This window comes from Stegodyphus dumicola, chromosome 3 (assembly GCF_044657685.1).
Source record: "Stegodyphus dumicola isolate Sdum_Otavi_A_Nest chromosome 3, ASM4465768v1".
NCBI lineage: Eukaryota > Metazoa > Arthropoda > Arachnida > Araneae > Eresidae > Stegodyphus > Stegodyphus dumicola.
Genome location: NC_140770.1, coordinates 252303135 through 252317228, shown reverse-complemented (window position 1 = coordinate 252317228; position 14094 = coordinate 252303135). Strand labels below are relative to the sequence as shown.

Sequence of the window (14094 nt, the reverse complement as noted above, 5' to 3'; positions counted from 1 at the left end):
ATTCAACTTGTATCAAGAAAATAACATATAATAAATTGCTCAAAAATTGTTTACTACTTAACAAAACATACAAAACATACATAAATGTCTTACCATAAGCTTTTATATTTAAGCTGAATTCTTCGAAATCTTAATCTTAACAAAATATTAAGCTGATTAAGCAACACACACTTAGTAACTCTTTTACTTTATTTAAATAGTCATTCGATGTTATTCATAATTATTTTCTTTCGCTTCAAGAAATATTTTCAAGACATGCATTCATTAAAGGAAAACAATCGTATTTTCTTAAAATATTATACTATAATCATTTTCTCAAAATGTTCGTCGAAAGATAAATCAACAAGTACAATATTTTATTTTATGTAGAATAAAACATTTAATAAGGAACAACAGCACTCAAAGGAAATAAAAATAATAAAAGATTTGACGTAAACACATCATAAATCATCACTAGTCTAAACATTTCCGCGGGGGGAAAATATCTGCTGCTGTAAATCAGAAGCGAAATTCTAATAAATTCTAATGAACAACGTCCATAAATGTATTCAAACTTTAACATCAAAACATGTATTCAGTGAAACAATATTATTCACAAATTAATTTACTATGCGCATTAACATTTTAAAATAACAAATTACAATTCAAGAAATAACGTTTGTTAACAGAAAGCTGTTTGCTTTCGTTTAATACTCTTATGTAGTATCAATAAATGAGATTTCAGTAAAGAATTTACATTTGATTTAAGAAGCAGCTTATAATAAATAATCAGTTTAAAAGAACTTTAAACTCAGATTAAACGATAATGTAAACGAAACTTATCTTTTCCGTTGAAATTGTCCAGTTGATGATTCGATGTGCTAGCAGCACGGTATGACAATTTTAATTCCAGAATTGGTTTCCAGAATATTTGACCAGTAGTCCACACCTGAAAAGAAACTGAGCCGATCTCCAGCAACTAAAAGTTAAATTCGGGAGTAAAAGCTTGTTAAAGCCAAACAGAAATTCTAAACATTTTGTTGCGCCATTTTGGATTCAAATTTAGTTGGGCGCCAATGTGATGTAGCCGTTCCTCAATAGACACTAATGCCGGCTAGCTTTAAAAGGATTTATTAACAGAGCGCACAGAAACGGTTACAAGCAAAAGAAATATACATAAAAATGAAACATATACCAAATGGAACATCAAACATTGAGAATAACATAACATATTAAGCTTTCATCATGGCGGCTGGAGGTCGACTGACGTTTTTTCATATCGCCACGAGATGGCGTTTAAATAAAATAGTTCGGTTACAGTTCATGAGTTCATGGCGTGAATAAAATAGTTCGGTTACAGTTCATGAGTTCATGGCGTGAATAAAATAGTTCAATTACACTTAAATAGGTCTGTTACAAAACTGATTTTATCTGTTGTTTATGCAGTTAAGGAAATTCTTGTGCCCTCCGTACTATGTATTCGAAATAAATCCTTTGTACATTAATCAAGAGTTAGTGGCAACAGAATTTGTGATTTCACTGGATCAATTTATCGTAACGGAAAGCGATAAATTAATGCAATCAAACGTAATAAAAAAGTTTTTTTTTCACGGATCTGATTTGCGGTCTTTCGTGGCACGGCTAATGCTTTTCTATAATTTATATACACCTACAGCTTTAGTCCTGCTTGATACACTTGAGCGATAACTGCAGACATACATTCATTCAATTCCATTCAGGTTTTGAGAAATTACACGCCGTTAAGTCTCTGATGGAGAAAGTCAAGCAAGATGTGATTGGTCGGCACTTATCGACAAACTAAAGGCCAAATATGTTATTAGTAACTTTTCATTAACAGAGACACTGACTAACCCTTGGAAAAGAGGCTCAGTTCCATCTAGTTTCCTCTTACTGTAAAATAAGCGAAACAACGTATTACCATAAATATCACTTACATGAAACAGGAAATGAATGAACTACACAACGTCTAGTTTTAAATAAAGTTCAGTATAAGAAATCGAGCGTCGTCAAATTTTCTGATGGAAGAGGTTTTAGGTTATTTAAACATGAAAAAGCATACAGCGTCTATCTGCCTAAGAGAAAGGATGCCTTGATAGAGGACTTTCTAACGGCAACTAACTTATAAACGCGTTACACTTAGGAAAGAACTCGTAAATGTGTTGTTGTTGTAATGACTCTGATGTTACTGTCAGACAAGTGACGTCACTTGTCTGAAAGTAACAGTGACTCCCTTGTCTGACAGTAACATCAGAGCAAGCCCAAGAAATTCATCGTGGCAAGGAGAGCAAGATTGCGCCGGTCGTTGGCAAGAGCACCATGCAGGTTACAGTACGACTTCCCTCTGTTACGCCTCCAATTTTGATGAAGAGCACCCCGGGGTGGGACTGTTCCGAGGGTCTCACCCTCTTCCTCTACCACTAGTCACTCGTGAGGATTTTCGGCTCGTCACATATTTAGAGTGCTCCCATGCTGTAAAGACACTATATATTTACAAACATCCGTGCCTTCTCTAGGATTCGAATCCGAGCCCTTCGGTACCGTAGTAGGCTTAACCACTGTATCTCTTGGGTTGCCCAACTCATGCAGCTAACTCCATTCTCCAGAATTTGAACCCAGGTCAAACTAACATAGCTCTTTTTCTCAGATTATTAAGCTATCATAGTACTGGTTGCCACAGAATTCTCTCTAAATGACGACTTCCTCGTTATTTTAACTTTAATTTACATTCTAGTGAAATCCAATGGAAAATGTAGAAGGTAAAATTTAACATTAAAATAACTTGCTAGTTAAGATAAACATTGTTCCTTAACAAATTGTGTTATAGGCTGCATATAACACAATTTGTTAAGTCACTAAAAAGAACTTTTAGTTATTTCCACGCTTACAAGTATGTGCTGGTTTATTCGCCCCGTATGTTTGTAAGAAATGAGTAGTTGTATGGAAATATTCAAAACTTATTTCTCCTCTCCCAGTTCTGCATATTCTCAAACGAGTACTCATATTGTCTATTTTTATAGCTGCTGGTGTATTTTGATCGTAGCAAAATTTGGTATTCATTACGTAATGCCGATGTTCAGAATTAATTAAACTAAAGCAAAGCTTATTATATTATTAACATTTCTTCTTTATTCAAAATAAATCCTTGAAAGCTTTTCTAATCTCTAACACTTTCCCTCTCTCGTTTTTTTTTTTTAAGGTAATTCTCACGTTTCTGCCCTATTTCTTTTCGGTGAACCCTATCGTCAATCTGCCGATACGTGTTCTGGACGAGTAATTGTTCAACAAGGAAGTAATAGTCCATTAATCACTGTTCAGGTGGTCAGAAGGTAAATTATGTTGTGTTTAATATATGTGAAATAATGAAAATGGGTTGTACATTAATAGAGAATCTTTCAGTTTTTTTCATTTTAACTTTCACTCCGCCTAGAGCATTAAGAACAAAATAGTCATTGGAATAATTATTGTATTTAATGCATGTATATATACGATATGAACACAAAAGCACACATCATGGAAGTGAATACGTTCATAGAAATAATATTATGGAAGTAACACTATAAACATTCACATTAATATGAAGTGAGTGATAATATAACATAGTAATGAATTATGGAATCTAATTTAGAACTTGATGGTATTAATACTACGTTGAAAGGAAATTTGCTAAGCTTTGCTGATTCAGAAATGACGACGTAACTCGCTAAATAGGATTATTCTATTAAATAACATGTCGTTTAGATCATCAGTTAATAAAATAGAATATCAAGGCCATGAAGAACAATGCTTAAAACTGTAAATACATTGGAATGATGCAAATATACTTGTAGAAGTACTTAAAAACTCTTGAAGTCTGCGTCGTTCCCTAGTATGTTCTGAAATTACTTCGTTGGGTGTTTGTTTCCAGTCACGGATTGAGCATCTCTAATACCGTAGGTTATTTGTAATGTAAATGTAAACTAAATATATTTAAATATTAAATATATGTAAATTAAATATATTTAGCTGTCGTTAATGAGGCAACTAAACTGGCCTTTTCTGAAAATTGGTGACCTAGGCGATTGCCTAGTTTGCCTGTGCTTGAATCTGGCTCTGTTTGTGTCATATCTCGTAACAGCTATAATTGCTCCCATTTCAAGTGCTTTGAATTATTTAATTTCTGTCGAGATAATTAGTGATGTACTTTACGCCAAACCTTAGAGATCACGAATCCTTTCTTCATATTTAATATTCGTGGCTCAATCCGTCGGGAGAGCCCACCAGCGGCCGAGCGGTAAAATCGCTGAACACTGGTAGTTCGGTCTGAGGTTCGAATCCCGCGAACGGGCTGGCTGCATGGGCGTTTTCGTGGTTTTCCCCATGTGTAACGTGTATACGAGCCAGTTTCCCTTAGAAAGTCCTCCACGAAGGCATCCCTCCTCTTAGGCAGATAGCCCTCGAGGCTTTGCCATAATCACACACACACACACACTCAATCCGTCGGGTCCATTGGGCTCTTGATTTGTTCTGTCACGGTGAACAAGTTCTTCATGTAAGACAGTTGACAGCTGACGGGAGACAGAGACATCATCATTCTACCAAGAGATTAGATGGTATTACCTCGCGTCCCCGCATACCTAGAATTAGGCATCGTGTAAGACAGCAAACAACATTTCAAACCCTGAGAGAGTTCTACGGAAGATATATAGATTTGCCAGCAAAGCAGAACTGAAGTGATTCTTCTCTATCTTATCTATCCTTTCAGAATTGTAGGAATTACTCATTTATATTTTTATCCCATATCGACCGAAATTAATGTTCTTATACCATATCTCAGCACGGGGATCATTATGATGTGTTTAACAGTTTTGGAACAATACTTTCTTACAATTGTTGTATTCTCTATCTAGAGAGAGTATTAAATATTTATGTACTTTTCCTATTACGAGCAGGGTCCACCAGCGGCCGAGCGGTAAAGACAGTAGGTAACACTGGTAGTTCGGTCCGAGGTTCGAATCCCGCGAACGGGCTGGCTGCATGGGATTTTTCATGGTTTTCCCCGTGTGTAACGTGTATATGAGCCGGTTTCCCTTAGAAAGTCCTCCACGAAGGCATCCCTCCCTTTAGGCAGATAGCCCTCGTGGTCTTTACCATACTTGAATAATCCATCCATCCTATTACCAGCATAAATGTCTTGCTTATTTACACTTGTAAGTGTTGTTGTGCTAGCATAAATACAAAAGTTCAAATTTAAAATTCTCTGAACATTGCCTTATATGTGTTACCCATACCGCCCCTCTCAAATTGCACCACTACGCTGATAAATTCTTCAAACGTTCGTAATTACTATCTAATTGGAGCGAAAAGTTAGTAAAAAGATCCTTTTTTTTAGTGTAAAATGTTTAGTAAAAATACAGTGAAGCAGTATTTGTACGATTTACATGTTTCATCTCTGTCCCGATTCGTTTTTATTTATGCAAATAACGAAATATTTCATTTATACTATATTTCACGTTCATAACGTTAGTTATATATTGTTTGTCTTCCAGATTTATTCGTGGACGTTAATTTTCAGAGCTCAACTAGTTTCTTCGAAAGTAATTTCTATCGATAATATTTGGAAATTATACATTTGAATGGGGAAAGAAAAGAAGATAACGGGTATCCTACTGAATAGAGGTACATATCCGACTGACAGAAGGAAGAAGGACTTGGAAGGGCAGATTAAATTGCGGAGTCCGCTGACTAGACAAGTTTACCGGTAGTAGATGCTCCATTTTTATGTCATTTGGAAAACATTTTAACTGGACCTTAGTTTGTTTTTGCCCTCTTAGCGCTTTGCTTAAGGCAACCGGCATATCAGACTATTTTTGAAAAGTTCTTTTATTTAAGAAAAATTGAAATCTACATCTATATTTAAATTTTTCCTGAGGAAATGTGTTATATGTTCAAGGTAAGCAACTGAAATAAACTTACATTAAATTTCATTTTTGTATAAAAATTATGCGGTTTGTAGTCTGAAAATTTTTTAAATGAAATAATTTTAACGTTTTAAAAATATTTAGAATTCAGGTAGCTAACAATAGATAAGTATATATAGCTTCTTTAAAATACCTTTATCTAATTTGTAGCTATGGTATTCGTAGTTATATTAGCTGCTAAGGTATGTGCCTAATAATGCTACCTAAATTTATTCATATTCATGTTAAAACACATTTCTGTGAAGCATGGAAAACTTTTTAAAGTCTTCTTGCCATTTTCAGAAGCTTATTGCTTTCTTCAAATATTTAAGTCCACAGTTTAACTCGCAAGTCTTTGATTCAATCTTTCTCAATATGTATGTGATGGATTTATCTGATTACTTTATCCTACCCCTTAAAGTTTCTAAGAAGTGCGTTTCGTGACATTTCTGTGTTATCAAGAAATGTTTAACAATACTATCGAATTAATTTAAGACTTTGATTAGAAGAATTATCTTCTGTACTTTGCCCCGTATTTTCAGTAGTAACATACGCAATAAAAGGAACTTAAATTATAAAATGATTGCTCTGATTTTAGTTTGAAACCTGATGTAAAATTTTTATTACGATTTTTACACCATTCCGTTATTTTCTCTTATGAGTTTCGATATTCTACCATATAGAATTTTATATCACAGTGGTGCCTTACATAACCAACAAATTCCGTTCTAAAAACCGCGTTCGTTCTGAGAATCTCTCATTCTTTTTTAAATTATCTCTTTTTAAAATTATTCTGGGGTATGTTACTCCAGAATAATTTAAATCCATTCTTGAATCCAGTCCAGCATTGAAACAAAGTAATAAAGTTTCGCCAAGTCTGTTAAAAACACCACCAATGTTGGAAGCGTTAGTAATTCATTTATTTATTAGTTATAAAACTTTATTTATTAGCTAATTGCTATAACTATAGTAACTATAGTTATTAGTTATTTGTTAGTAATTTACTTGTGCTATGTTTGTACCCAATCTCAGAAATTTTCAACTCGGAGTAAAAATGGTGCATTCCTTGTCTTTCATTAGAAGCGGAAGACAGCTTTGATCTTCTTACGCATCTTCTTTGTTTTTCTGGGAGGTCCTGGTTTTCATAGAGTTTCTGAAATGGTTAAATTAAATCTTAGGGATGATTGTAAAGTAATGCATACCATTATCATGGAATAAATTTGCCTTTCGTTCATTTCCAACTCACTGGGATACCACTCTTTGGATGTGACCTAGATCTTTACCTGCTTTATCAGATCTTTCATCGTTGTAGCAGATATGGACGCTAACCTTTCTTAGGGCTTTCTAATGTTGCTGTTTAAGGAGGGTTTACGTTGAGGTTTTTCAAAGCGAGATTAAGCTAGTTATACAAGATTTTTCGGTCTACGAGTTCATTCATGAAGTGGGACGTTCGTTATGGAAAGTATTCGCTATACGAGACATCAGTGATATCATTCTGAACCTCTAACTTGCAGTCATTCAAATGTATGATGCATTTCTCTACCATAATCAGCTGTTTTATGTAGCTCTGTATATCTAGCAATATTTGCTTGAAATTTTCAAATCACCCCATGAATCATTGAACAGGTAATCCGTTCTGAATTTTGTTCCGATGAACGGGTCGTCTGTATGTTTCTTGTGGCTTTTCCAACTGTAACGTGGGTACAAGACAGTTGCTTTCAAATAACTCCAAAAATCCTAGGCGAAGACATCCCTCCTTCCCCAGACAGTCTTGCATGTTTTGAAAAACCAGTTAGCTAACCAAATTTTCAAGGCACACTTGCTAGCTCATACTGGCATCGCAGGGAACGAGCATGCAGATACCAAGACTAAAGAAGCTTGCACCGGCCACCATCTACCAGATTAACAACCTGCCGCTCCCTGACTCTCGTCTCAAAAGAATAACGCAGCAGGCCTTAATATCGCAATGGCAGTACCGCTGTAACAATTCAAGCACAGGGCGCAGAACATTTCTGTTTCTCCCAAGCGTCTCCACAAATATATTGTCTCACTCTTCAGCACTAACGACATTCCTCACAGGACACGGTCCTTTCTCAGACTATCTACACCGCTTTGGACTTAGGGACAGTGATCAATGTGAATGTGGACTGCAAGGTACACCGGATCACTGCGCATTTCTATGTGAATCAACCAGACCGTTTCATATCAGACAACCAGCAGAGCGATACAAACACGGATGGACTCAACACCTCTTGCAGCATCGTATACTATCTAATATAATCCACAAATGTAAAGGAAAAGTACTCTACAAGATAGCTGCCAGATGTTACTGCCAGCAAAAATAACTAGCAAGGTTCCAGCAATGGGCTTAGAGTGACCAGACACCAAGGTGTCACTGTAAATAACAATCTGTAATGTAATTTGTAAGGTTTATGCAATGAATTGTATGATCTACAATATAGTATTGTAACATAATATAGGTATTGTAAGGATAGGTAATGTGAAAAGTAAATGAAACACTATGCTACTCTGCAACGTATTCCATGTATTATATGCTAAGTAGTGTGTTTCATGTAATACCATGTATAAAATTTTGAATAATATAAGTATGGCACAATGTACCATTTTCAAACACAGCATAGGTATCGACAGGAAACGTAACGTGAAATGTGAATGAAATCCAGACGACGCAGTAAACCGAAACGTACCAAATACTGTGAAATGAATTCCTTTCAATTCCATGCTTTCCATGTTTGAATGTAACTTCATAATTAAATGTACTGAATAATATAATGTGTGAGTTAATGTAACATATGTATTAAAAGGTAAGGTAAGATGAATAGTAAATGATTTATTATGTAATCATACCACGTATTCCATGTAATATATACTATGCAATATAATCTACGTAATTCCACCTTCAATGTATTGAATAAGATAACGTATGTTTTAGTGAATTGTATCCTTATATAACATAAGTATTGAAAGGTAAGGCAATGTGAAAAGACTATGCAACCTAATATGCAACTATGTAATGTATTCTATGTATTACAGACTGTGTAATATACTCCATGAGATGCCATATATAATGAATTGAATGGCATAGTATGTTGTATCCTAACATAACAAATGAATTGAAGAATATATAAGGTTAAATTGTAAATCATGTATTTGTCTTATATGAAACCGTGTACAGAGTGGTGAATAATTTAGAGTATGGAATAGAATACTAAACACTATGTAACGTATTCAAAGTATTCCAATAATGTAATTCAATGCTGAATTCCAGTAAAGCATTATGTAAAGCACTGTGTAATTAGCAATATGTATGTAGAGTACCATGTACTAAGTACCAGTAATGTACTGTGTAATCCGGTAATATAGTCCATGTCTTCCACGTATAATGTTTTGTATAAATTAATGTATGATATAGTGCACTGTATCTAAAAAGCACATGTACTGAAAGGAAAGTCACGACATAACTATGAAAAGCGAACACAGTAAAGTATAACGCGTTTCTTACTATGTAATGTATACTATGTAACCCAATAATGTAATCCAGAAATGTATCCCAGTATTGTATAAAGCACTAAGTAACTAGTACCATGTATGTAGTGTACAGTATACTAAGTGCCAGTAATGTGCTATGTATTCCAGTAAGGCGCTCTATGTCAAAGACACGTATGTGAAAAGCGAACATAGTAAAGTATAATGTATTATATATTATGCAATGCATTCAACGTAATTCCAAACATAATGTATTGAATAATATAATGTATAATTTAATGTTTTTTATTCTGACGTAATTTATGTACTCTAATATAACAATCCCTAGTAATTCCATGTATAATGTACTGTACAATATAATGTAGGGTGTAATGTACTACATCCTAACATAACTCATGTATCGAAAGAATCCTATAAAGTGTAATGTAAATGAAACTTAAGATGAAACTATGAAACGCGATATGTAACATAAAGTACAACTTTTCAAGAATAACTGCAATTATATCCAATGTAACATCACGAAACAAGATAACATAGTAATTTAGCTAATTTAAATATCCTATGTAACCAACATCCTATGTAACTCAGATGATCTGTATCACAAATAATTGTGACTTTGTAAGCTTTTCTTTTGAAAGTGAAAAAAAAAAAAAAGGTTCTGACAGTTATCCATCTCCTCACTGATCAGGCACAAACTCCGCTTGGTTAAATCTTAGGTCAGTAACCTGGCCAGTGGCTCCCATCCCATCCTATCTTTCATTCTCCTTCTATCAGGGTGGCTGAACACTGGTAGTTCGGTCCGAGGTTCGAATCCCGCGAACGGGCTGGCTGTGTAACGTGTGTTTTCCCCATGTGTAACGTGTATACGAGCCAGTTTCCCTTAGAAAGTGCTCCACGAAGGCATCCCTCCCCTTAGGCAGATAGCCCTCGAGGCTTTGCCGTAATGAAATAACCTAATCTTCTATCAGGTATTTCTCCCGTCTTCTCAGCATATCTTCGTAGTGTCTGTAGGTATTCCAGAAAACCGTGGTTCGATTCCCGGGGAGGGCGTTGCTCATTTTTCATCACTCCGGCTTTACAAAATAGCCTAATGACTCTACAGTGGCGCCCGAACTAAAAGGGTGGTGGATGATGATTCTCCACACCCAGAATTTGGCGATTGGGTCCCCTAAAAACCCCAGTCGCCCTTTAAAAGGGGGCGTATATAAGGTATTTCTACCGCCTTCTTAGCATGCCTTCGTAGTGTAGTGGTCTGCACGCTGGGAGCGTATTCCAGAGGACCGTGGTTCGATTCCTGGCGAGGGCGTTGCTCATTTTTCATCACTCTTTCTTTGAAAAATAACCTAATGACTACACATCCATCACATTCGCATCATGATTTGTCTTAGCTCTTTGCGCAAGAAATTTGCTGTTTAAACCTTATACAGATTTTCATAATTTTATACTACTTTACAAATTGTCTACATTGGTATATTTGGGGGAACTGAAAGAAATCCAAAAAGGATTTTTGCCTTTACCGAAAACTAAAGAAAAATTAAATTATCAGTCACGGTTTGTTTTATGTAGTGACAGCGTAAAGGAATGACTTAAATCCATTACGAAAGAGACTACAGATTTAAAGCCATACCAGTATGCAAAATCTAGGAATTCGAAGACAGCTTTACAAGGTGTTGTGATTGCTTTAGAGTCTATAAATTCCAAGACGTCTCCAACTGTCTTGATTGTATACCAATAGAAAAAAAACGATGTGTTAATCTACGTAGTGGAGTATTTCAAATGGTTCACGCCAACCGAAAAGATAAAAACGTCGACGTTGAATACAGACGTAGTGACGTGACGAATACAAGTAACAATTTCCTCCAGTAATAAATTATGTTTGTCCTGTTATACAACTTTTGTACCTTCCACTAAAACTATTCGTACCGCTCGGTTTAATTCACCATTTTCATTACCGTTACCTCTAAGCCATATAGAAAGTTTATAGTCTTTTCAATTCTGCAAAGTTAAGCTACACTGTACATACGTTATTTAGTGTTACGTTGACTTTTTAATTTTAGTCTTCTTTTATTTCTTACTTTTATTTTATTTCTGTATTTAGTCCTGGGAACCTTCCAAAAGTGTGTTAAATAACTTAATCTTAGTTAACTGTTCCTTTATTTAAGTTGGATTGGTTTGGATTATTTAGAACATAACAAAGCGCACGAGAAGCATGCCTTCGTGGAGAATTTTATAAGGGAAAATGTCTCGTGTTTACATTACCGATGGTAAAACCTTGAAAACTCAAAGACAGTCAGTCCATTCACACCTATTAGAACCCAAGTCGAACTACTAGTGTTCAGAGATTTTTAGCGCTTGATCGCTAGCAGATATTGCTTATTTAAGTGAACTGTAGTTACATAAATTAATGCAACCTACTTTCTCATTCTTCTATTAATATCCAAGTTTCTTAACATAAGGCAAACTACGTTATTTAGTCTTACGAAAGTTTTCTTCGGAACCCTATGCTTTCGTAAAATGGCGAAAATTTATTAATAAGCTTAGTGCTATTCAAAGATATGAAAATACTGTCAACAATTAATTTTAAATTCTTCATTTTGTTATGCTTCATTTTTATAAATTGTAATGAAAATGAAAATCCTTATCTTACTTTGGTGGCTAACATTATGTTTATTTTTATCGGACCCACTTTATATTTTTCTGAAAGGGGTACAAGGAATACTCCTTTCAGACTTTAAGAGATGTTTTGCTCCAGAAAAATATCCTAATGGCAAAATATAATGCGATATATTTATTATGAAAAAATAGTTCCGCAATCATTGAATTAACTTATTCCCTACCCCCAAATCTTCCCCCTCATTATTACCCAACCAGTCCTCTCTGACATGGAAGTTTCTAGATTGGGGTTCACCCTCCAGTATCTCCTACAGGTCAAATACCGCAAGCATTGCTATAACTTGCCACAGGGATCATAGTTACCGATTGAAAAAGTTCCTTACTTCTACATTTGGGCCTGCTGACACTGTTTCTAATTTTCATCGTAGCATACATTATTATTAGTGCTACATTTTTTAAATGGTGGTAAGTTTACATTTTTATCTTGTTATTCATATTATTATTATCATTTTTATTATTATTGTTATTACCGTAATTATTATTAGTGCAATACTAGAAAAAAATAATTTGCAGTCTTAAGACTTTAGGTTATAATTTAACACTTCGAAGAAAAGTTTACCATTAAAAAGTAATTTAACTAAATAAAATATAAAATATTACATTGATATCTCTTTCTTCTTCTCACATAAAAATGATTGCGTCTGCTGTTATAGGTTTTTGAATAAAATTAAATATATCAAGAAGAATTTACATTTTAATCCTGCATTGTTTTTGTAACATAGAATGATATAAACAGAAATGCAGCGAAATATTTTTAAAAAATACAGTTTCAATAAAACTTTTGATAAATATACAGAGGGAATAGAAATCATCAAAATATCTTCAGAAACTTGTTTCGCGTATTCCGCTTAATACATTGTTACACTACAGAAACATATTTCATTTATTGCGCTATTGCAAAATAACATTTGTTGAGAAATATTATTAAAAACACAAATAGAAAAAAAATCTGAAAGCTTCAATTTTTATATTACGCCCAAACTAGTGCTTTTTGAACATTTTGAATGCTACCTTTGTTTACTAAATATCAAGTACTTCGCACTTAAACCACATACAATTCAATTCAACAGCAATATCACACAATAAAATAGCATATCTTTAGAATTTCCGATACACATTCTCGAGGTGGAGATAAAAGTGGTATTTCTGTACAGGTATTGCCATTACTCGCTTTGAAATTGTTGAGTTTGTTAAATAAAAATTGTTAAAGTCTTACAAAATATGAAACAGATAATAAAACAAATTGTAAATTCGGGCGTCCAGGTGCCCATTATCGGGGATTAATTATTAGATTCATGTCCAGTCCCATTATCGTCCAGGTGCCCATTATCGGGTGGAAGATTACATTATTCAAAATTTGATGGCTCTGGATGTTGTCGTTTTACAGTGCGAGAAACATACATACATCCATGCAGATTTTTCATTATTTAATTTCTTTAAATATAATACAAAACGATATTATTTGGTGGAAGCAATTTAAAACGTGATTCGCCATTTATAGTGAAACGCTACAAAATGCCGTTTTAAGACTAATAGACCTTTTGACTAACTAATAAAGACTAATGGACTAATAGACCTTTTGACTAACTAATAAAGACTAATAGACTAATAGACCTTGACTAATAGACCTTTTGAACTAACGCTCCTTTGAGCTAATAATTTTTAAATTATTAATTTCTTCACGTTTATGAGCAAGACACTTTTCTAATATTGAAGATACACAAAAAATCTCATATATCAGTGAATGTAAAGAACGTACTGTTGTGTTTTGCATCTTCAATCTGCAACGAATTGGACTGTCTAACTTCTAAAAGCAATAACATTTCTTATAGAAGGTAAAATTCTATTTGTTAATATTTTACCTCTTAATGTTCCATATTGCGAGTATTTATAAAAAGATTATTTAAATTATTTATTTTATGTATTTTGCTTAAATTTAAGACAATAAGCAGAAGATTTCTGCTGTTTGAAAAAGCGG

General features: G+C 34.1%; 2 protein-coding genes across 2 annotated transcripts in view; one reads left to right on the top strand and one right to left on the bottom strand.

Moving 5' to 3' along the window:
- Positions 1–14094, bottom strand: part of LOC118201233 (uncharacterized) — a 75727-nt gene that overhangs the window by 61476 nt on the left and 157 nt on the right. The gene's annotated exons all lie outside the window — the stretch shown is intronic.
- The window catches only part of LOC118197805 (basic phospholipase A2 nigroxin B-like), a 76601-nt gene continuing 75009 nt past the window's right edge, over positions 12503–14094 (top strand). Inside the window, exon 1 of the mRNA XM_035369345.2 lies at positions 12503–12521. The gene's annotated coding sequence lies outside the window, so the exon portion shown is untranslated. The remainder of the gene's footprint in view (positions 12522–14094) is intronic.